The following is a 22612-nucleotide window of genomic DNA, read 5'->3' as shown; positions in this document are numbered from 1 at the left end:
TATCGATAACTCGATGGATAACTCGATTGTTATGAAAGAAGTAGATATTATCGACCGATATATTTTTGATATTAGCCGTAGATGGCAGCACAAGTTACATTTGAAAATAAAGATGCGTTTATCTCGAGAATAAGTGCGAGATGTGTGTGTAAATATTGTGTAAACGTGAGAAATATCCATTTTTTTTTTTATTTTTACTTGACTCGGAAGAACTACAATATATCATTCGCGAGAAGGTACCGAACTCTTATCAACTGACATCAGGTTTGTGATTATATGACTCAATATTTTTCTGTATATAATATTAACCTCGAAATTCTCTCTCTCTCTCTCATCTTTCTTCTTCCTTTTCAATCATTTCTCTCTCTTTTATACCTGAGACATAATATCGCCAAATGACAATAATTAAATTATTATATATATTATAAAAGTTACATCAATTTTAGATATATATCACATTATATAAATTAGCTATTAAACTAAAATAAATAAATTTTATTGGAGATATATGTTTCGAATTATAATATTAAATTAAATTAAAGACGACTTTACATCTCAGTTATCATATATATACAAAATTGAGACTTTTAGATGAAATTACAATTAGTAATTGTTAATTACAAGGTGAGAGGAAAAATACACGAGATACTTAAATACATTTCCTCCAAACATGATGGTAAAATTTATAACTACAACTGCAAACGTTTTTCGTAATTATAATCAACGCGCGTTGGAAAATAAATTAAAATTACTTGTGAGGGCGGCGCAAACACAAATGAAGATTCTATTTTTACATGTGTATATATATATATACGTATCGATTAATCGATGCCATCGCGCGAATGATACGGACGTTTGCGAATTTTCGGAATACGAGTCTGAAAAACGCGCAGGAATAAGCAAGAATGACAGAAAGAGAGAGAAAGGGAGAAAGAGAGACGTAGACGCGGTTAAATTGAGAGGGAGGCGCGGGATGAAGGGCGGGTGCGCGAGAGGGAGATATGGAAGCTAGCGTGAATATTTTTACCCAAGCCTGTTAACTACACTCTGTTATTTTATCTCACGTACGCGGCTTTCCTACTACCACCGTCGCGCCAGCGCTGGAATATAAGTTTTAAGGCGTGTTTTGATAGCGTCAGGGCGTGTCAGCCGGGGCTTCCTACCTAATGGATCGCTTCTTCGCTCGTTCGTTCATACTTTTTGAAGAGTGCATAGCTCATGATACCGCGAAACTTTCCTCCCTTTCCTCCCCCTCATCTCCGATGCACCTTGCATCCGCGAAATTTCACCCTCTCTTTCTATAATCAAAAGTTGTACGTCAACTCCAGAATACTGCTTAGAGGGCTTCCAGAAGAGCAGATTTTCAACGAAATATTTTATTGCCCTTATATATGTGTCACTTTTTTTTCATTCGTATGCTTATGAAAAAAAAGTGACACATATATAAGGGCAATAAAATATTTCGTTGAAAATCTGCTCTTCTGGAAGCCCTCTAAGCAGTATTCTGGAGTTGACGTACAACTTTTGGTTATAGAAAGAGAGGGTGAAATTTCGCGGATGCAAGGTGCATCGAAGATGAGACATTATCGACAAACCTTTAACGCATATATATTATAATAAGAAAATTAAATTATATTGTCAATTTTATACTTTTTTTTTATTTTATTGATTCATCGACGATTTAATTTCATAAATAATAAGAACATTTTATGGCTGCAAGATTTTTATAGAATATCTACAGAACCATAAAATTTGTTCGTGTTTATAAATATTTAATAGTAAATGCCTAAAAGTTTTAGAACGATCCGCAATGCAGTTTTTATAAAAAAAATTTCAAAAAGCATAACTAAATAGATTTACAGTCTCGTTTTATATTGAATTTGCACTAAGATGGATGCCTTTAGAAATCTAAAAATAAGTAAGGTGTTTTTTGAAAATTTTTTTATAAAAACTGCATTGCGGATCGTTCTAAAACTTTTAGGCATTTACTATTAAATATTTATAAACACGAACAAATTTTATGGTTCTGTAGATATTCTATAAAAATCTTGCAGCCATAAATGTTCTTATTATTTATGAAATTATATCGTCGATGAATCAATAAAATAAAAAAAAAGTATAAAATTGACAATATGATTTAATTTTCTTATTATAATATATATGCGTTAAAGGTTTGTCGACAATGTCTCATCTTTTATGCACCTTGCATCCGCGAAATTTTACCCTCTCTTTCTATAATCAAAAGTTGTACGTCAACTCCAGAATACTGCTTAGAGGGCTCACAGAAGAGCAGATTTTCAACGAAATATTTTATTGCCCTTATATATGTGTCACTTTTTTTTCATTCATAAGCGTAACTAAATAGATTTACAGTCTCGTTTTATATTGAATTTGCGCTAAGATGGATGCCTTTAGAAATCTAAAAATAAGTAAGGTGTTTTTTGAAATTTTTTTTATAAAAACTGCATTGCGGATCGTTCTAAAACTTTTAGGCATTTACTATTAAATATTTATAAACACGAACAAATTTTATGGTTCTGTAGATATTCTATAAAAATCTTGCAGCCATAAATGTTCTTATTATTTATGAAATTAAATCGTCGATGAATCAATAAAATAAAAAAAAAGTATAAAATTGACAATATGATTTAATTTTCTTATTAATATATATATTAAAGATTCGTCGACAATGTAATTTCATAAATAATAAGAAAATTGGTTTTTTAATTTTAAACAAGATTTGGAGAGATATGAGAATGCTCGTCAATTTGTAACTCCGATGATTTCTCAGAGGCAACCTTCACAGTCCATATTTTTAACAAAAAAAAAATTTATACTTGTAAATATTTAATAATAGGAGCCTAAAAGTTTCGAAATGATTAGCTGTAAAATTTTCCAAAAAAAATTCTTCAAAATTAATCTCATTTTTTGGTTCTCAAAGCAGGCAGTCTTCTTATACTAATTTTCTCATCTCATCAGAGAAATGAAGTGATAATAAATAATTGGATATTCCTTTGAAAAATAATAATTCCGATATACTCTCGACTTAAATTGCCGAGCTTATTGTTAGAAGAAAAATATTTGCGAAAAAGATAATTGACTTTCGGCGCAAAATTTATGATATTGACGTTTAATTTTTTTTGCATCGTTATATAAACGAAAATATATTTCCCCCTCACATAAAATATAAAAAATACGCATTCGATTTTACACATTGAAAAAGTCGGATATATATATCGCGGCAAACATCTCTCTCTCTCTTTCTCTTTTGCCTGAGGATATCGGAATTGAAAATTAATTAACTCTCTGCGATATTACGTTGCGCATCTCTCCGGCAGCTCCAATAATGCATATAAACCCATATTGCGCGCGTACAAACGATAATAATGCGCACAACAATAATAATGAATAATATCTATATAGAGAGACTGAAATCTCTCGTGCGCGCGAGTTCCACCTGTTCTGCGGGGAGCGGAAAAACCGCTTTGCGGCCGATTATCGCGATAATTTCTCGTGCGGCGAAAGGATGAATGGGAATGGTTGGGCGCGGATGAATGAACCGCGGCGTATCACGAAACGCGCGCGCGGCGTATACGAACGCCGTTGTTTTGGTTATTTTGGCAAACCTAACATAACATGGCTTGTTGTTTAACAAAATAATTGATTTTGTCGCCTCGTCTCCGTGTGCCGCTGCTTTTCCCTGTCCCTTTTCCTCTCTCCATCTCTCTCTCTCTCTGTGCCATCGTCATCATCTCCCCCTCATTCTCCTTCGTGTATATCTTGCCAGTTTTCGTGCCACTTATATTTCTATATGTTCTCTCCTTCGCTCTCCTCTGTTCCATTGAGTTTCTCCTTGTTCTTCCCGTCTGTAAAGACGCGCGCGCCAGATAGTGGTCGCTACTTAGCCGCCGTACGAAAACAAATTGTTCGATTCCGTTTATTTGCCGTCGCGCGATGAAGATCTCCCGTAGATTAGTCCCTGGGAACAAGAGTCGTCTTGGCGCCGGCGTCAGCGGCGATATCGGAAAAGGAAGCCCGAGGGAGAGACGGCATCTTATCCCTTCCGACTGTCGTATAATTATCCTATTTTTGGATCTCACGCTGGCTTTTTTCTTATTTTTGGATATTAATGAGAGGTGAAAAGCGATAGAGAGGGAATAAAATAATATATGCGCGGCGAAAGCTTAAAAAGATTACGCGCGCTATAAAAATATAGGTATATTAGAGGGTGTAGTTAAAATCGCGGCCAAACTTAAGAAAAAATATGAAAGAATTTCGGAGGGAACTACGGCTTAAAAATGTATGTATATAGCGAGAGTACCGTCACATAGTGACTATTTAAGTGAGAAACTGTCGTCGCATCGACGATCGACGCTCGGTTTTTGCCGCGAATGTTTGCTTTAGTAAAAGCGAACGAAAGAGTCGCGACGTTAATACTAATTCGAGATTCAACCCCGTCGTGTGTCGAAGACTCTCGGGGATACCCGGTGTCGACGACTGATGATGTCCTCGCCGCGAGCTTCCTCTTCACGCTTGTCCCCAGCGGACGCAGGAGCAAGGAGGAAAAAAAAGAGAGGAAGAGAGTACTCGCTTTCTGGAGCAGCAAAAATATTATTTCAGATATTCGTATAGTCAATAGACGGGTTTAGAAAGGCTACGTACATACACTCCGCCGTTACGTTATTTTAACGTAATTATGAATTGTCACAATTGCGGTGGCTGTAATGTAATTATGTAAAAGTTACGTTCAAATCCTGGACATTTTTCTAAATTCCTTTCCAGGAAGTTTTGATAATAATTCGTTTATTATATTAGCACGTGATATATTTATTAATATATATATATTTTTATAAAAATAGATTAATTATACAAACATGTATGTATATCGTACTTCTCTATATAACGAAATGTTTTCAATCTATTTATTATTTATATATGCATACACAGAGAAATTTTCTCTTATAGAATTTACCCTGAAAATCATGGTAATCGTGGGATAATATAATATAATGTTTTTATAAGAGCTTTTCTGATTAATATTTACCACAAAAAATATTTACATATTTATCACAATAAAATACAAAATATGTTCGATTTTACTAAAATATATAGTAAAATTTCAATAATTTTAAAAAGTATTAAAAACTGAATTCTTCAAGTGTTTCAAATAGAATAGATGCCACACAGCGATAAACATATAAAACATTTTATATCAATTTTACAATAATACAGCACAATATTTTCAGTCCAGCTTTAACTTTAACAAGCAGCGTGGTAATTTTCGGCTTATCAAGCTATCAAACATGATAAAATTTGTAATAAATTTTGCAGTAAAAAAATATAACGAATCCGCGTAAGCGATGTATAGGATCGTTGTTCGATTAGTTTCGTATTGGAAACTTTGAGAAAACGCGGAGAGCTAGATTTCAGCAATAATGCTTCCGTTAATATACACACACTCGTCGATGCGATGGTTCGGCTAATCGAACTCTCGAAGCCCATCGTCGCGCCACGTCCACGAGAGTATTCGCCGCGTACACGAGGCGGGAGAGACCGTAAGAACGGTCCTTGTTATTACAGATGCCACTCGTTCGGGGATCCCGGGGTGTATTTCAGGCACAAAGAAGCCTCCTTCCAATCCGGAAGAGCGACGCCTAATTTTCGGGATCGCGTGCGCGCGTTTCTGAAAACGCACCGCGCGCGAAAGTATCGATTCCACTCGATAATCCAAACTAATATCAAATCCGTATTCCCTCGACTTCGATATCTCGGCTACTGTAAACAGTTGGTCCGTTTCTAACGCGAACATCAGCTTTGCAAATGATATTTGCTTTGAGATTTGACCGAGTGCGATATGTATATTTTATCAAGTTAATTGGTTTCTTACCGCAAACATTAATTGGCAGTATATATATATATATATATAAAAGAGAGAGATAAAAATGGACGATGAAATAATCCAAGAATAATTAAGTTTTTAATTTAAATATTGAGCCATACGGATCAAATGAGAATTACCACCGAATCACGTGACAAACGTCAAAATTGAAACGTCACATTCGCGCTTTCTACGATCGGCTCCTCTCTCTCTCTCTCTCTCTGTCGCGGGTCGCCGAGAAGAGGCGCATAAAAACACGGCGCGGAAAATACGAAAATAAATGTTGCCTCGCGTGCTATACGGAGTATATTCCCTTTGCTTAATTCGATTCCGCGGGGTGAGCGCGAATGTGCCGTCTGTGCGCGCGTCACACATGCGCGTCGCAAGTGCGCGAGTACTTAGCACCGACGCCGTAGCTGCGGCTGCTGCTGCGGCCCCACGGTCGATATGTGGTCACAATGAAGGGTGTGGCATTTGAGGACCAGAAGCTCCTCGCTCCGTTTTATCCTACGATTGGCTGTTGCCAGGTGTCGAGAATGGCGGATCTTGCGGCGCGGCCTGTCAAACCCCTTTTCGCGCACCCCATATCCGGTGTACTTCGTCCTGTCAAACTAGGAACCTTCCTCGGGACCGGGACACGTCTTTTATATCCAGAAGATTAGTGGAGGAACGAGACACGCGTCGCTTCCGTCCATTTACCGCGCGCACATATACGTAGTTTTAATACACGTCGCTCTTTTTATTTTCTGAAAATCAGGATATAATCATGAGACAATTGGAAGGATTTTTTATAAGAGTTTCTCTGATTAATATTTTCCACGATAAAAAATATTAATATGTACAGAGAGATTAATCAAACATATTTTATATCTTATTGTGATAAATATTAATTAGAGAAACTCTTATAAAATTCTACCAATACTATCATATTGTCCCACGGTTATCATGATTCTCAGGATAAATTCTAAGAGAAAATTCTCTCTGTGTATTAACTCTTTTATATTAATGTCTTTTGTAGAATTCTAAAACAGTATATTTCAGAAGATATTTTTCTTGAATAATTAAATCGATAATCTAAAGAGTTAATTACATGTCAAATATGCGCATTAATGATCTACTTAAAAATGAATAAAGAAAAGTATGTCATCGAATAACGCTAGAGAATTAAATCTTTTTCTCGATAGTTTTGGCAAGAATCTTTATTTCGAATTATCAACATTTTAATAATAATAAGAATTCAAGACATTATTTTTAAAAATATATTATATATATTGGTAATTTCGAATATCGGAATATTTCAAAATGTAAATGTTCAATGATTCATTAGTTGTTAGATGAATGTTTAATTATACACGTAAATCAGATTATTTTATTATTATAATTTAATTATATATTATAATAATTATATATGTATAAGTGCTTATTGTGCCCGGAAGTCACATAAATTTGTAAAAAGTTCTTCAAGTTCAAAGATTTTCGCAAGTTGAATAAAATATTATAATAAGATGAAAGGTTAACAATTCCATAAATTTTTTTAAGCTTTCTTCTACTTTCTCGGCAAAACGGATGATGTAGATACTTCCGCGGTGCCATCACTATTTTAATGGATACACGTGTCGCGAGTATTTTGGATCCGCGGTACAACGCGCGCTGACGTTCGAGGAAGATTGATGAGATGCGCTTACCGCTAACTAACGCGCTCGTGGTTATACCGTCTGGCCAACTTTCTCCGGGGGTCCACGTTTTCTGCCATCGTCGACAAATAGTCAGAATTTCAAGATGACGAACGTAATTCCAGATGACGAACGTCAGTTACATTTAACTATCTAATCGAGTCTTTCTCCAAAGAATGAGAGAACTTCTCTTTTTATTTTACGTGTCACTGAAGCTATTAAATCAAGAGATCTTTGCTTTATGGCTTTATATGTGTGGTTTCGAAAGTATTTTAATCATATTTTCCGATCGGCAAATTTCTAATTTCATGAGGGATTTATAAAGTGATAAATTTGCAATAATCTTTAATAGATTCATATTAAAATTTTGTTCTTTGATTTTTTTATACTTATATACTGTCGTATAAATCAAATTACAAATATTTCCTGTGAAATATCAAACAATGTAATTCAAGCTTATTATTTTTATATTTTTTTCTTTATTTCATATATAATTTTTTAATTCGCTAATATCTTAGTGTACCTATATATAATATCGTCGATTTTATTATATACAAAGATTATATATAATCTATTCATATTACTCAATTTTTAGCAATCAAAAACTAATTTTCTCAAATATTTACGTATATACCATCGTCATCGTAGAAGAGAGAAACGGTGCACTATTTCGCCCTCGCATTAAACAAATGCATAAACTTGTGTTGATTTTTGCCGAGAAAGTCATACGATGTGTAAATCGAATTCGAAAGTCCGAACCGGAGATAATAGTTAATGAAGCATCATCCCTTCGGATTAGGCCTGCGTCAAGCCACAAAACCAGAGTCTCTTCTCCGGGGTTCCGCGCGCGATGAAGAAACGCGGAGGTTATTCCTGGTTGAACAAACACTGGAATGGGTCGCGTGCGCCTCCCACATATTTATAGATTTTATCTCTCTTTGACTGCTTTGCCATGCCGGTCCAGGCGTTCGCATACTCGCTCGCGTTACGAGAGAGAAAAAAAGAGAGGAGAAGAGAATAAAGACGAAAAAAAAAAAATAATAGAAAGAAAAGGCGAGACATATAGGATGAAATATACCGCGATGACCCCGTAATGGGACAGTTACGACCGGTTGCGGAACGAGCGTTGACACGTCATTTCATTTCACGTCACCTTTCGCGAATATTATATGGTGTTATTCGAGGATTCGCTCATCTGTTCGATTACGTTGATTCTACTCGGCTTACTTTTCTAAGAAATTCGATGTTTTCTCGCAAGTATAAATTGAAATAGAAATAAATTTTTTAAAAATTAGAGTCTATTATTATTTGTGTATATGTATAAATTGTGTGTTTAACATTTTTCAAACCCACTAGGAGTCAGAAATTAATATTCCAATAAAATAAGTTGAATAGTCGGCAGCCTTCGACAAATAAAATTTACTTAAAATTTGTAACATTATTAACAGATAACGCAATTAATCTTTGATAAAACACACACACTCTCTCTCTCTCTCTTCGTATGTTTTATCACGCTAATGATAATTTAAAACTTGTAAAACGTCTGCGATAAATTCCTATAACAAGTGAAAAATGAGATTAAATTATTCTACGTTAATGGGGCAGGAGGTTTTAATTCCGATCAGCTCGGTAACACGTAGTGCAAAAACGAAAGCGGTTATCGGAAGAGTTATCCGGAACGTGGTTTATATAAGTGAATACTCGCAAAAGAAAAACACGGTCGTCGCGCAATTTAAAGAAAAATAAGGACGTCTGCACAGCTTCCAATTAAGTGTACGTGTCACCATACACACTGTCGCTCCTATCCGTACAATCGTGGCTCCGAAAGAGAAATCTGGATGGCGAACGGGAGAAAGAGAAAAACCAGGAGAAAAGTGCGAGGTGGTTTCGAACTTTTCACAGCTCCAAATGACAAAACGTCGTCGACGTCAGCATCAACGGCGACGTCAGCATCAACCGCTCGTCGCGAGAGATCCAGCGATTGTTCGATCGGTTGGCAGTGTTATTTTTATAATTCGCCGCAACCCCCGTATATTCCCTCGCCTCGTCGAGTGTTGTTTTTATTGGCCGCGTTTAGGGAACGGATAAAGGAGAAGGAGCGAGGAAGAGAAAGAGAGACGGTGAAAGAGGAGGGAGAAATAGAGTCGGAAGAGAGGGGTAGAACGATGGGAACGGGGTGTTGTTTCATCCCTCCCGACTCCCGTCTATTCTCTGACTGCTCTCCTATATTCCAGCGTCTAACTAAGCCGTGGCTAGGATAGGTAGACCTTAGAGAAAGAGAGAGACAGAAGGGCAGGGAACGGAAAGGGTGGGCGGCCGTGAAGAGGGTGGATGGAAGAGAAAGAGAGAGAGAGAGAGAGAAAGACAGTCGGGGAAAGAAATAAGAGGAGCACGAGAGCAACGCGCGACAGGGGTTGACAATACCACAGTCACCCAATGTTATTCCAGCACGAATTCTCTTCTCTCTGTCTTCCTTCTTTCCACTCTATCTCTCTCTCTCTCTCTCTCTCGCTTTCTCTTCTCTCTCCATCTATATAGATATCCAAGAGCGTGTCTCCCCCTCTCTCTCTCTCTTGTGAATTTCGCCCGCTCGCAAAAGAAAACATTCCCCGTCTTTCGGTCGCAATTATTGCTTTTTGGATTTTCCATAGACGCGCGCGACGAGAGAAAACGGTCCGAATAGAGGAGAGAGAGAGTTATCATTTTGATTGTCGTTGATGTGCGGCTGAAAGTCCAGTCGACAGTTCATCTCATAGAATGGCAAATGTTTCCTACGGATATTTTCGGGGATATGTCAAAAATCGACCTTTCCAACAATTCTGCTTCCGGTCAGCATATCTATTGGATCTGCTTCTGAATGCTTTATAAATGTCTAATAAAAATCGTCTTCGATATCAATATTAGATAAAAATCAGATAATTGTGTAATTGTTTGCTAGAGGGCACTATTTTTTAAATTAAAAAAAAGTTTCGTGTAATGTAATTGATTTTGTAAAAAATTGCGCAACTAATTAAATGATGACAGAAGAGAAGAACCTAGCATTTGTGGGTTCCGTATTTTGCAAATGTTTCCTACGGATATTTTCGGGGATATGTCAAAAATCTACCTTTCCAACAATTCTGCTTCCGGTCAGCATACCTATTGGATCTGCTTCTTAAATGCCTAATAAAAATCATCTTCGATATCAATATTAGATAAAAATCAGATAAGTGTGTAATTGTTTGCTAGAGGGAACTATTTTTTAAATTAAAAACAAGTTTCGTGTAATGTAATTGATTTTGTAAAAAATTGCGCAACTAATTAAATGATGACAGAAGAGAAGAACCTAGCATTTGTGGGTTCCGTATTTTGCAAATGTTTCCTACGGATATTTTCGGGGATATGTCAAAAATCTACCTTTCCAACAATTCTGCTTCCGGTCAGCATACCTATTGGATCTGCTTCTTAAATGCCTAATAAAAATCATCTTCGATATCAATATTAGATAAAAATCAGATAAGTGTGTAATTGTTTGCTAGAGGGAACTATTTTTTAAATTAAAAACAAGTTTCGTGTAATGTAATTGATTTTGTAAAAAATTGCGCAACTAATTAAATGATGACAGAAGAGAAGAACCTAGCATTTGTGTGGTTCCGTATTTTCTCATGACTGCTACGAAGATTATAAGATACCGTATGTCGTGTGAGAGATACGCGCGAGGTGCTCGTATATCGAGGCTAAGAGCAATAACTGACCACTTTGGATCCCGTGCGGCTTCTATATGGCGCGAGGAGAATCCGAAGGTACCGGCGGGCAAGCCTCGAATAATATTTTGATATCTCCCGGAGAGGGAGGCCGAACTTTTCTCCCCGTTCTTGATACACCGCGTATCAGCAGCAGGAAATTATTTTTCGCACTACTACCGTATCCTTTCGCTCACTTCCTATACCTTCCCCTATCGTCCGAATTCCTTCTTTGATTAATCCTTTAGGGTACGAATAGAATTTTATTTCCTCGTAATCAATGTTGTCTAAGAAAAACACGCACAAGATTTATCATAATATCCATAATAAGCAAGATTTATTATAAAAAAAGGTGTATAAAATATGATAAATTGTGTATATTCATATATACCTATAACGTATACGAAAAACGAAAGGATTAATCATCTAATGATTTTTAAACAAATTTTTTAGCGTATCAAAATTTTTTGAAAAATGTGAGTAATTATTTTAATATTAATAATCATACACACCCTTGTGTAAAGTGACACTTTAAGATGACACCTGCAGAACATTGGGGAAGGTCTGGCTTACAAGTCAGGACGCACTTTTGTGACAACATTGTGCTACAAAACCTTTAATAGGCTAATAATGGCCCTGACCTAACTTATGAGACAAAAGTTGACACCGTCAGTGCGAAGTGTAGATATAGGTATGTATAGGCAGGCAAGAGGGCAGGTAGCAAACGCAATGCATGGGCATTTAGGCAACGCGCAATCGCCTAAATATTATCTCACTCGAACCAGCGAGATCGGTGCTTCTCTTCAAGGCATATCCTTGCTCCCAGGAAGGAACAAGTTCGTCAAATATGTATGCGGATAAACACGAATGGTTGACAGAGATAATATTCTCGAGGTACGTGTACACCTGCCAACCCCGAAAAGAAGAGACCGCCCCGTTGCGCGAAGAAATGCTAGGAATCACAGGATTCGTGACAAATTTTTTTTATTTTTTTATGCACCTTATGAATATACACGCAGAGAACATTTTCTCTTAGAAATTTATCCTGAAAATCATGATAATCGTGTGTACTAGAAGCATTTTATTAGAACTTTTCTGATTAATATTTGCATCACGATAAAAAATATTAATAACTACAATAAGATATAAAATGTGTTCAATTAATTTGACTATGTACATATTAATATTAATTATTGTTGTAAATATTAATTAAGAGAAACTCTTATAAAATTCTCCCAATACCATTGTCCTACGATTAATTTTTAGGGTAAATTAAGAGAAAATTCGCTCCGTGCATATATAAATGTTGAGATTATGCAGTGATAGTTTATTCTATATATTATTTCTGCATTGTTTACCCGAAGAGATCAATATCAGAGATATATATTAAACTTAAGAATTAAATGTTAAAAAATATATAAAGGTACGTGAAATATTTAAAGTCAGTATACTGTAGTATGGATAATTTCTGGTCAATTAAATTTGTTTAATACCGAACTTAATTGTGCAACGAATTGATTCGTTCTGCCTTCAACGCGAATCGCCCAATTCAAAACACGCTAATCCACCGCACGTCTCTTATTGACGTGAAGCTTTGTTGACGATGCTGCACGCATCCAAGGAGTTTTATTCCCTCTACGCGTGGCGTAAGCCCACAACGTGAAACAGGTGCATATCGGTGAAGGATGATCCTTTGTGTCGAAACGATCGAGACGATCGGGGAAACCCGCTTCTTCCTTCTCGTAAATTCGAACATAATGCGGCGATAGAGCGAGAATTCTGTGTCCCATTCGTCGGATTCAACAAGAACTGCATTCCTCTGTCGAAGATTTTATATTATGACCGGATCGACGATTCCGCGAACTGATTCGACCTCGAGCCCCAGAACTATTTGGAAACATTTTTACGGTTAGAAATGGTAAGAAGATACGCATGACGCGTATTTTCACAAACTTCGATCACGGTGGTCTGCCCTCGTTCCATCTTTAATACGGAGATAATCCTTTTCGGTTATACTCGAAAGAAATATATCTTTAGATATTTTTATTTGGCCAGTGTTAAACATTTTTTTACAAACTTGTTAACAACTAATAACAACCGTTTTTAATGAATAAGTAGCAAACATGATTATTTTTATTGATGTAATTCTTTAAAATATCAGAGTTTAATCAAACACAATTTTTATAGGACAATTAATTTGTAAATTTATAATATAAAAACAAATAAAATAATTAATTTTATTTTTACTAAAAAATTTGCACGACGAACATTATCTACCTGCGGCTCTCTTTTTTTTAAATTTTTCTCTGTATATAGGTTTTATATTTTCTAATACATCAACATGTCACTAAGACAATTCATTGGAACGATAAAAACGGAGTTTGCGAGAACATCGCGTAATCCCAAACTGCCGAGCGAAATCCCTCGACTGTAAAATAGCTCGTCAATTACCGAAAATTTGTGGCTAAATTAACCGCGTGCCCGCGATTGCGCGTGCATGCCGAACTCGTAAAGAAGTCATCGCTGCGTGCGTCGGACGCATGGAAAAGAATTCGGCGCCTAATTCGAGATGTTTATCCAAGCGCTGTTTCGGCCCTCCTTAATTCATACGCCCTGTTGTTGCAGCTTACCCAGCGCCAAATTTATTAAAATCGTTACGGCGTCTCTCTTTCTCTCTCTCTTTCTCGGTGCTCTTTATTATATTACGTCGTCGACGAGAATGAAGCCTTTCTTCTCTCCCATCACTTATATTTCATATGTGGCTTTACATTCGTTCAAATAAAACATATAAATAATATTTTTAATTTTTGTAATATTATATCATTATAAGAATTTTTCTCTGACAGAGCGAAATAACGATAATATGATTAATAACGTCGAGGAAATTAATTTTCTGTCAAAGTAGAATCGGAAGAGTGACTTAAAAATGAACAGAAGCGATCTAGCAAAATTTTTTAACTCTCGGTGCGCTTTATTATATTACGTCGTCGACGAGAATGAAGCCTTTCTTCTCTCCCATCACTTATATTTCATATGTGGCTTTACATTCGTTCAAATAAAACATACAAATAATATTTTTAATTTCTGTAATATTATATCATTATAAGAATTTTTCTCTGACAGAGCGAAATAGCGATAATATGATTAATAACGTCGAGGAAATTAATTTTCTGTCAAAGTAGAATCGGAAGAGTGACTTAAAAATGAACAGAAGCGATCTAGCGAAATTTTTTAACTTGAGATTTTTTTCTCTATTAAAATATTTTACAACACTACTTTTTTTTACTATATATATGCTTCCACGCAAAATGTAAAATGTAATTGTGGGATTTTCATCCTTTTCAGATTAATCGTTAAATATCGCATCGAGCATTTGGGAACTTCAATGTCACGTTGTACATTCAACAGCCTAAGTTTTTTCGCTGCATTATCCGATCTGGAGGTCTGACAGAACGACGTTTCGAAGGTTTTCGACTTCTTTTTCATCGCACAAACGCCCACCATGATGTATGTAAGTACGTAACGAATGAACATGAATGAGATTTACTGGTCGACGACCGACGGGACTTGTCTTCCGTCGGAGATGCAAGCTGCATCTCGTCATCAGCGTGAAACCCTTGGAAGATGGATTTCTTCCAGCTTTCCGTTCGCATTAGAGACGGTATGCCGTTCGCAACAGAACAGTTTGATCGTCGAATAATTTGAGAGGCCGATTAATGCGACGATGATCCTTAGCCTCGACATTTAATAATTCTTTTAATTAAAAAAAAAACTTAAAAAATATTAGACATCTGTCACGTCGCAAAGACAAAATTATTATAGCATCGACACATGACGCGTTATCTTCATTCAAAATCCGCGAATAGTTATAAATAAATCGAGACAGAGTGTATTTACTTGATTATATATTATATTTAAATATAAGATTAATAGACTCATAGAGATTAATCGTTGCCGTAAATATACTTTCGGAATAGGACGATAAACTAAACAGAAATAATATTGCTACATGTAGCAAAAGTATGAACAAACGGGATCCAGCTTGTGAAATTGCCCGCTGTTCGAGGAATCGGGAGTGCATCCGATGTGCAAATCGGTTTAACGCGAGCGTCCGCTTTCCGTGTGTTCTCTCCTCTTCCTCTCCTCTTCCCATAAAACAACAACAGGCATCGTTTCCGCACGTCGCATTTTCAGCTCGACGCCATTATCCGACGCGGCCTACCTCCGCCAGGTTGAAAGCTTATTTCTACATCGAATTACCGTCGAATATCGCTACCGCCGAACTAGATTGATCTTCGATTACTCCGCGCCTTCGGTCGAAATAATTTTCGCGCATTTTGTGATTTGCAACATCAACACAATTTTGAGATCTCTTTAATATTTTTTACATAAGATTTATATAATTTATCTTCACATAAAGTACATAAGATTATTATGTATATTTTTTGCAACATCTTATCTCTTCTTTCACAATAACGAAATAATTTTCGCGCGATTAATAGTGCATTTCGTGATTTGCAACATTTTTTATTTTTATAGACCTTTTTCGTATTGAATTGTTTACATAAAATATATTACAGAGAGAATTTTCTCTTAGAATTTACCCTGAAAATCATGGTAATCGTGGAACAATATGGTAGTGGAAAAATTTTATGCGTTTCTCTGATTAATATTTACTACAATAAAAATATTAATATGTATATAGTAAAATTAATTAAACATGTATTTTATATCTTATTGTGCTATAGATATTATCTTTCCAAAAGACAGATAGAGCATTTTTGAAAAAAACAAGTAACGTTTCGCGATAATAATGAATTATTATTATCATTTTCGATTGATGCAAAAAAAGGGACAATGTGTGCGAAATGTATCCTAGAAATGTCTCGACTTATTCCGATGAGAATACCTGAACGATCGCATGCACGAGGTAGAGCTGCTACTCGGAAACGCGTGTGCACGCGAGTTCGCCGCCGCGCGTTCTTCGTACAAAAGATTTAGAGAAGTTGCGGCTGAACAAACACACCGCCGGCACACAAGAGCACGTTCCTCCCTCCGGCTTTTCCTGGTCCCGGCCCGCCGCGTCGCGTCACCCCTCCCCCTCCAACCCCCGTTAAACGCACCCCGTAAAATGCGTGCGTAACCGCGCGCGCGCGCGAAACGCGTCGCGACGTCTCGACGTTCGTCTCCGACGGCGCGACGTCGTTCGCATTCATCCGCGATGAGTTATCGAGTTATTGCGCGCGAGTTTTTATCGGGATCTCTCCCGCGGATTTTTCGGTTAATGGACGATTGTGTTTTGATTCCCGCGAAACAGCCGCGTCTCTCGCGAGACGATTTTTTAGATTTCAAGCTGGCTCTGCCGTGAATTTTTCTCGAATTTTTGTTCTCGAAATATTACTCGGATTTTCGAATGTTCCATCCTGAGATTTCTTACGAGACAATTGACGTCTTAAATTCTCGCTGGGATATTTTGCTCTTTTAATTTAATATATCGTCCTAAAAAATCAAACAGAAATTGATATTTTCGCGAACCGAATTATTCTTCGAAATAATGCACAAATATTGCATGAAGAGGAAAATTTCGAATTGCGAAATGCATGTAAAAAAAATCTTTAGCAACAATCATTTCATGAAAAAACGTGTCAATGGACAAAAAATGGACAGGAAAAACATAGAAATGTGTTGATGATAAACAGTAAAATTACGCGTCGTCGAATCGAATAGACGGGAGAGATTCAACGGGGTGGTTGTATTTGGTGACAGAATATATCGCACAATTATTTCCTACCTAATTTGCGATACAAACAATTTTTTACGCGCGTTTAACTGCAACTACAATAATACGCGAATGGTCATTTTGCAGGCTCAAGCTGCTCTCGAAACATTTTAACACATGACGCGAATGACAACGTATGGATTGTTTTGTTAACTTTTACTTGTTTACGCGCCACTACGTTTTTCGCACCATCGTCCAGGACGCGGATGAATTCATTGTATACGAGATGTATTTTACACTATTTATTTACTATTTAAATTCTGACTGCTTAAAAAAATATATCACTGCAGATTTTTAATATTAATCGTTCGCGCGGTCGTTTCTAAAATAATATACATAGAAGAATGTTATTTTCATGTAAAATTCCATCGAACCACTCCAGAAACTTGATGGACAGACAGCAAAATCTCCTGCATCCGGATCTGATGGCTTGGCCCCAAATGACGGTATATAGGTGAAAAAAAAAAAAAAAAAAAGAGCATTCCAGACGCTCTTTCTTCTCCTCCTTTAATATTTCACAATCGAACGGATCACACTTGGACAAGTTCACACTTCGCATCCTATCGGTCAGAGAGATCTTTCGTCGTGCGTGGCCACGCTAATCGCCTCGGACGCGGATGCACGCGACCGAGTTATCTCGTCAGCTCGTCACCTCGTCACATCGCCGTTTAGCTTCCGTTTCATTTGGTCGGAACACAGATCGGCTGTCTAAAAGACACGAAGCAACAGCCAAGACAAACCTTAAATGCTTGCTAACCAAACAGTCGGAATTAGCCGCGTTACGCCGCCCACGAGAGAGAGAGAGAGAGAGAAAGAGAGAGAGAGAGAGGACTGGTGCTTCTCTCCTCCGTTTACTACTCTCTCTATGACTATTATCTTCGCTGCTCCACCGCCGACCCTGCCTACCACTTTTCGACCCTGCGCTGTCAACCATAACGGAAGTCCGGACCACGTTGCATGTAGCCCATCTGTGATAGTACTTGCATAAACGTGCATTTGGAACGAGCATATTCTATGCGCCCTCTTTATGATGAATTACATTTGCGCAAACTGCAGTCTCAAGTCACGTATATAAATTTATTTTAGAAATATATGCATAATAATAATAAATATATCTTGAATATTTATATGACATAAAACTGAAAAAGAAATTCTGCGATCACTTCGTGCAACAAAACGTATATAGGAGTTAGAATAATTTTTCTTATTAGTTCTCTACGAAGCCTTAAGGCGATTAATTCGTATACTGAAAGTCGTGCAAGGTGGGATACATTGATGGCAATCGGAAGTAGTAGCAAAGCACGCAAAGATCTCGCTACATAGAGGAAATGAGATTTGAGTCGACGCGCCGTGCTGGTAGATTTATTTCTTCAAGCCAGACAATGAGGAAGGAAATGCGGCTGATACGTTTTCAAGAAAAATAAACGACTTGTGGTCGCTCGTCGAGTGAAGAGGGGGTTGGATTGTACGCCTTGGTTTGTTTTCGTCCTGAACGAGTCGGTCGCGTTGTAGTAACGTAACTAAGCTTGAATCAAAATATTAGTGACGTTTCGTCTATCATACAGAGAGAGCATGCAATCTAAGAATGTAAGACAGCCCAATAATACTGTCATCATTTTCGGTGTACCTATATAATACTTTATTAACGTAATATGCCGCGAAAGAAACGGAAAAATGCGCGACTGCCAGTCTCTAGGACAACATTTTGCTGATGACTCTTTTAACTTAACTTTCAGATAATGTGATGTAATATTTAGGCTATATAAATTAACATAATTAATAACTAAAAATGTTGCTAACGCGTCATATAAAGATTTCCAATTGTTTAAGACAAAAATAAACTGTTACTAGCTGATTTGTAAATATAAATGCACAAGTATAATGATACGAGATAAATGAGAAAACATGGATTTATAGAGATGCATATATCAATATAAATTCTTGATTTTTAAATACATGGAGATAATTTTCTCTTATAATTTACCCTAAAAATTATGGTAATCGTGGGATATGGTATATTGGAAGAATTTTTCTCTGATTATTAATATTTACCACAAAAAATATTAATATGTACGTAATAAAATTAATCGAACATATTTTATTTTATCGCGGTAGATATAATATTTTTTATTACATGGTAAATATTAATCAGAGAAACTCTTATAAAATGCTTCCAATATATTGTATCAGATTATCATAATTTTCAGGATAAATTCTAAGAGGAAATTCTCTCCGTGCGCACTAATCTATCATTTTACAAATCGATTCATAGAAAATCTATAGATTTTTATATAGTTTCCTGATTTTCCAAACAACTCGTTTCATTTTCATAAACTCAATCCGTCGAGTCTACATCCATTTTTCTGCAAAATCCGCCGAAAAACGAACAGATTAAAGAGAAAGTAAGAAGCCGATCGATGATACAATGTCAATTTACGGAAATGTGCTAGACTTGTCAAACGTATATATAACACCGACACGATCAATATCGTCGGCCTGTGATGTATAACAAAACCGTGGAGAATCGATAATATCCTCGCGAGAAAATAATAGACCGGCGGAGTCTCCATAATGTGTCTATTTAATCCCCGCACGTGTGCATACGGTCGTTCCGTTCTTTGGATGCCGCGGATTGATTTACCGTATTATACGTATGCGAGAGAGGCGAAACTGCGCAACCCTATCTGTCGGAGCCAACCGCAGGATATCACTGTGCGCGGTGGCACATCCAGATAATCCCGCCCGGGCCGGGCCCATTGATATGCTGATGGCGGGACTTGTCGCGTGAAATTGCCACCCGGTATGCATTGTTCGCTCGAATTCCGCCTCTCTCGGTTCCGCTCCTCTTCACGGCTCGCTTCCCTCGTCGTCGTCAACTCAATCCTATCGACAGTCGCGCAGGTTTCTCCCCGTTTTTTAACGGCGAAATTTTCTCGATTTTCAAGCCGCGATAGAGAGAAATCCATCGCCGATAGAATTCTTTTCCCGATCTACAATCACGAATTCCGCACCGTATCGAGGCAAAATTCCGTCTTCGCAATTATATCGATTCGAGATTGTAGATTGCAAACTAATTTATACACAGAGAGAATTCTCTTGTACAATTTACCCCGAAAATTATGGTAATCATGGTATCGTATATAAATATGTGCATAGTATAACGTTTTACAATTTTTCGAATATATTTTATATCTTATTATGGTACACGGAGAGAATTTTCTCTTAGAATTTACCCTGAAAATCATGGTAATCGTATGGACAATATGGTATAGTGGAAGAATTTTATAAGAGTTTTTCTGATTAACATTTACCACAATAAAAAATATTAATCAAGTATATTTTATATCTTATTGTGCTAGATATTAATATTTTTATTGTATGGTAAATATTAATCAAAAAAACTCTTATAAAATTCTTCCAATAGCATATCGTCCACGATTACCATGCATGATTTTCAAGGTAAATTCTATAAGAGAAAATTCTCTCTGTGTAGATATTAATATTTTTCTTTGTGGTAAATATTAATTTATCACACAGAAGCCTCTTATAAAATTCTTCCAATATTATATATATACCTATATATACACGAAAAAATATGTTGCGAAGGCGGGAAAACCAAATTAACGAACGCTATTTTTCGGCAGGAAAATCGGCTGCGCATCGCGATCGCGGATTAACTTTTCTTTTAGAACGGATTTGAGAAACAGCAGAGCCGCAACGTCGATGTTTGTTATCTTTATGCGCGATCGCATCGCGGGGCGTGCAGAAATTCGCGAAGCGTAAACCGACGAATTGCATCGCAGGACACGGTATGCAGAAATGCAGCGATGCGGCGCGAATAAACAAGGGAAAGAGGGAGGCCGCGAAAATCGCAAAACGCGCGAAAGATGCGGTTGATAAGTTTGCGTTTACAAAATTCGGTTTACGTATCGCTCAATAATCGCGCGCACCACTTTATAAGGTTTATAAAGCATAAATCTACTTTTTACACGAATTTTCATAAAGTCGATAATGTGAGTCTGGAATTGAAGAACACGGAAAATCGCGGAAAATTGCTGTCTCAGAAGGCAGAACAAATTTTTAACGATCCAGAGAAGCTAATAATCCGCGTTCCCTTTGGGCACGCTAATCCGTCGAGTGGATTTCCGTCGAGGATCGCGGTTCTTTCTGGAAATTAAAGCGGAAACGCGGTTCTCGGAGAGGCGCAGCATCCTCTTCTCCGGCGCCATTTCACGAGTATTGGTTTACATTCGGGTTCGTGTGAGTTCGAAGGTCCCGAGAATTAAATTTCACCGCGCTATGTAAACATCGCCGCCGTTGACCGAGACGAGAAACATACGGAATCCAAAACGTATGAGTGTTCTTCTCGAGTTAATCGGATCGCGCGACGCGTTTCTTCAGAGGAAATCGCGGGAACGAGGATAAATGTATTCGAGAGACGATATAATCCATTGTACAGCAAATTTAGAAAAAATTTATTTCGAAGTTAGATCGAAAATCTCACGAAAGACTGCGGTTTCTTACAAAAAAAAAAAAAAAAAGATACATTTCCAACACACATGGGAATATTGAAGGATTATCCTATGAGAAAAGTATAGAATTTCATTAGGTTTTTATCATATATTGCACACTCATATAAATGTAATAATAATAAAAAGAGTTGATCCTGTTAAATTATGAAAATTAAAATTAAAATCAAATGTCTTTAGTTAAAAAATGCGGAAAAAATCATAAAAATACGTGACGCGAATTAGCTGTAGAGAAAATTTTAAAGGGAACACAGAGCTTTCGAGCAACGATGCCATTGCGGCAAATAAAAAACCGTGCAAGACAAAATAAAACGCCGTACAATTCGCAGACACGAATAATTTACGCAAAAAATACCAATAACATTATTCAACGCTATTAATATCTCGTATGCGTCATGTTATACTTTTTTTCGCGAAAATTGCAACCAATTGGGATGGCTGATATGACAACGACGTCATACCGAAATAAGAAGTTTATTGATTCTAGATGAGAAAGAAGAGATAGTTTAGAGGGTTACGGATGTTCATATTGCCCAGAATCCGATCATATGGGATAGGTCAAGAGGCATCGTTTATTTTGAAAAGTTTCGAAATTTTCCAAACACATCTGCGGTGCACTTCAAGGAAAATATTTGCAGCGGCGGTACGAGTCAAAATAAAAAAACGTCATTCTTTAAAAATCTCGGGATACTTTAAGTTAGTGATACAAATGGCATTTACAAAATAAGAGTTTAATTAAAGAAAGAAATAATGGATTCTTTTTATTTGTATATTTTTGATTGATTACTTTATTTTGTGTAGTTATTGAATTTCTCTCTAAAAATTTCTTGAAATGAAAACCGAACAATCTCATTCCGAAAGAGGGAAATTTTACTCTAAAAGAGTAATCTCACTCTTCATCAATCAAAAATAAAAAGAATCCATTATTTTTTTCTTGTGCTTGGAAACTTTTCAAAGTGATGCCGCTTGACCTATATAATGGAAAATTTCGCAATTTTTCAAAATATAATGCCTCTTGACTTATATCCCAT

General features: G+C 36.7%; 1 long non-coding RNA gene across 2 annotated transcripts in view; it reads left to right on the top strand.

The window, feature by feature from the left end:
- LOC114932622 (uncharacterized) overlaps nucleotides 1-22612 on the top strand; it is a 56323-nt gene that overhangs the window by 685 nt on the left and 33026 nt on the right. The window contains exons 3-4 of one of the 2 annotated variants that reach the window (XR_014924060.1): nucleotides 14619-14784; nucleotides 17435-18136. This is a non-coding gene — a long non-coding RNA (uncharacterized LOC114932622). Of the gene's footprint in view, nucleotides 1-14618; nucleotides 14785-17434; nucleotides 18137-22612 lie in introns of those variants that run through there. The other variant, XR_003819934.2, reaches the window with a different exon arrangement.

This window comes from Nylanderia fulva, unplaced genomic scaffold, assembly GCF_048542155.1.
Source record: "Nylanderia fulva isolate GAGA-0341 unplaced genomic scaffold, ASM4854215v1 Scaffold13, whole genome shotgun sequence".
NCBI classification, from domain to species: domain Eukaryota; kingdom Metazoa; phylum Arthropoda; class Insecta; order Hymenoptera; family Formicidae; genus Nylanderia; species Nylanderia fulva.
The sequence above is the reverse complement of the archived record's forward strand: the minus strand, read 5'-3'. Positions and strand labels throughout refer to the sequence as shown.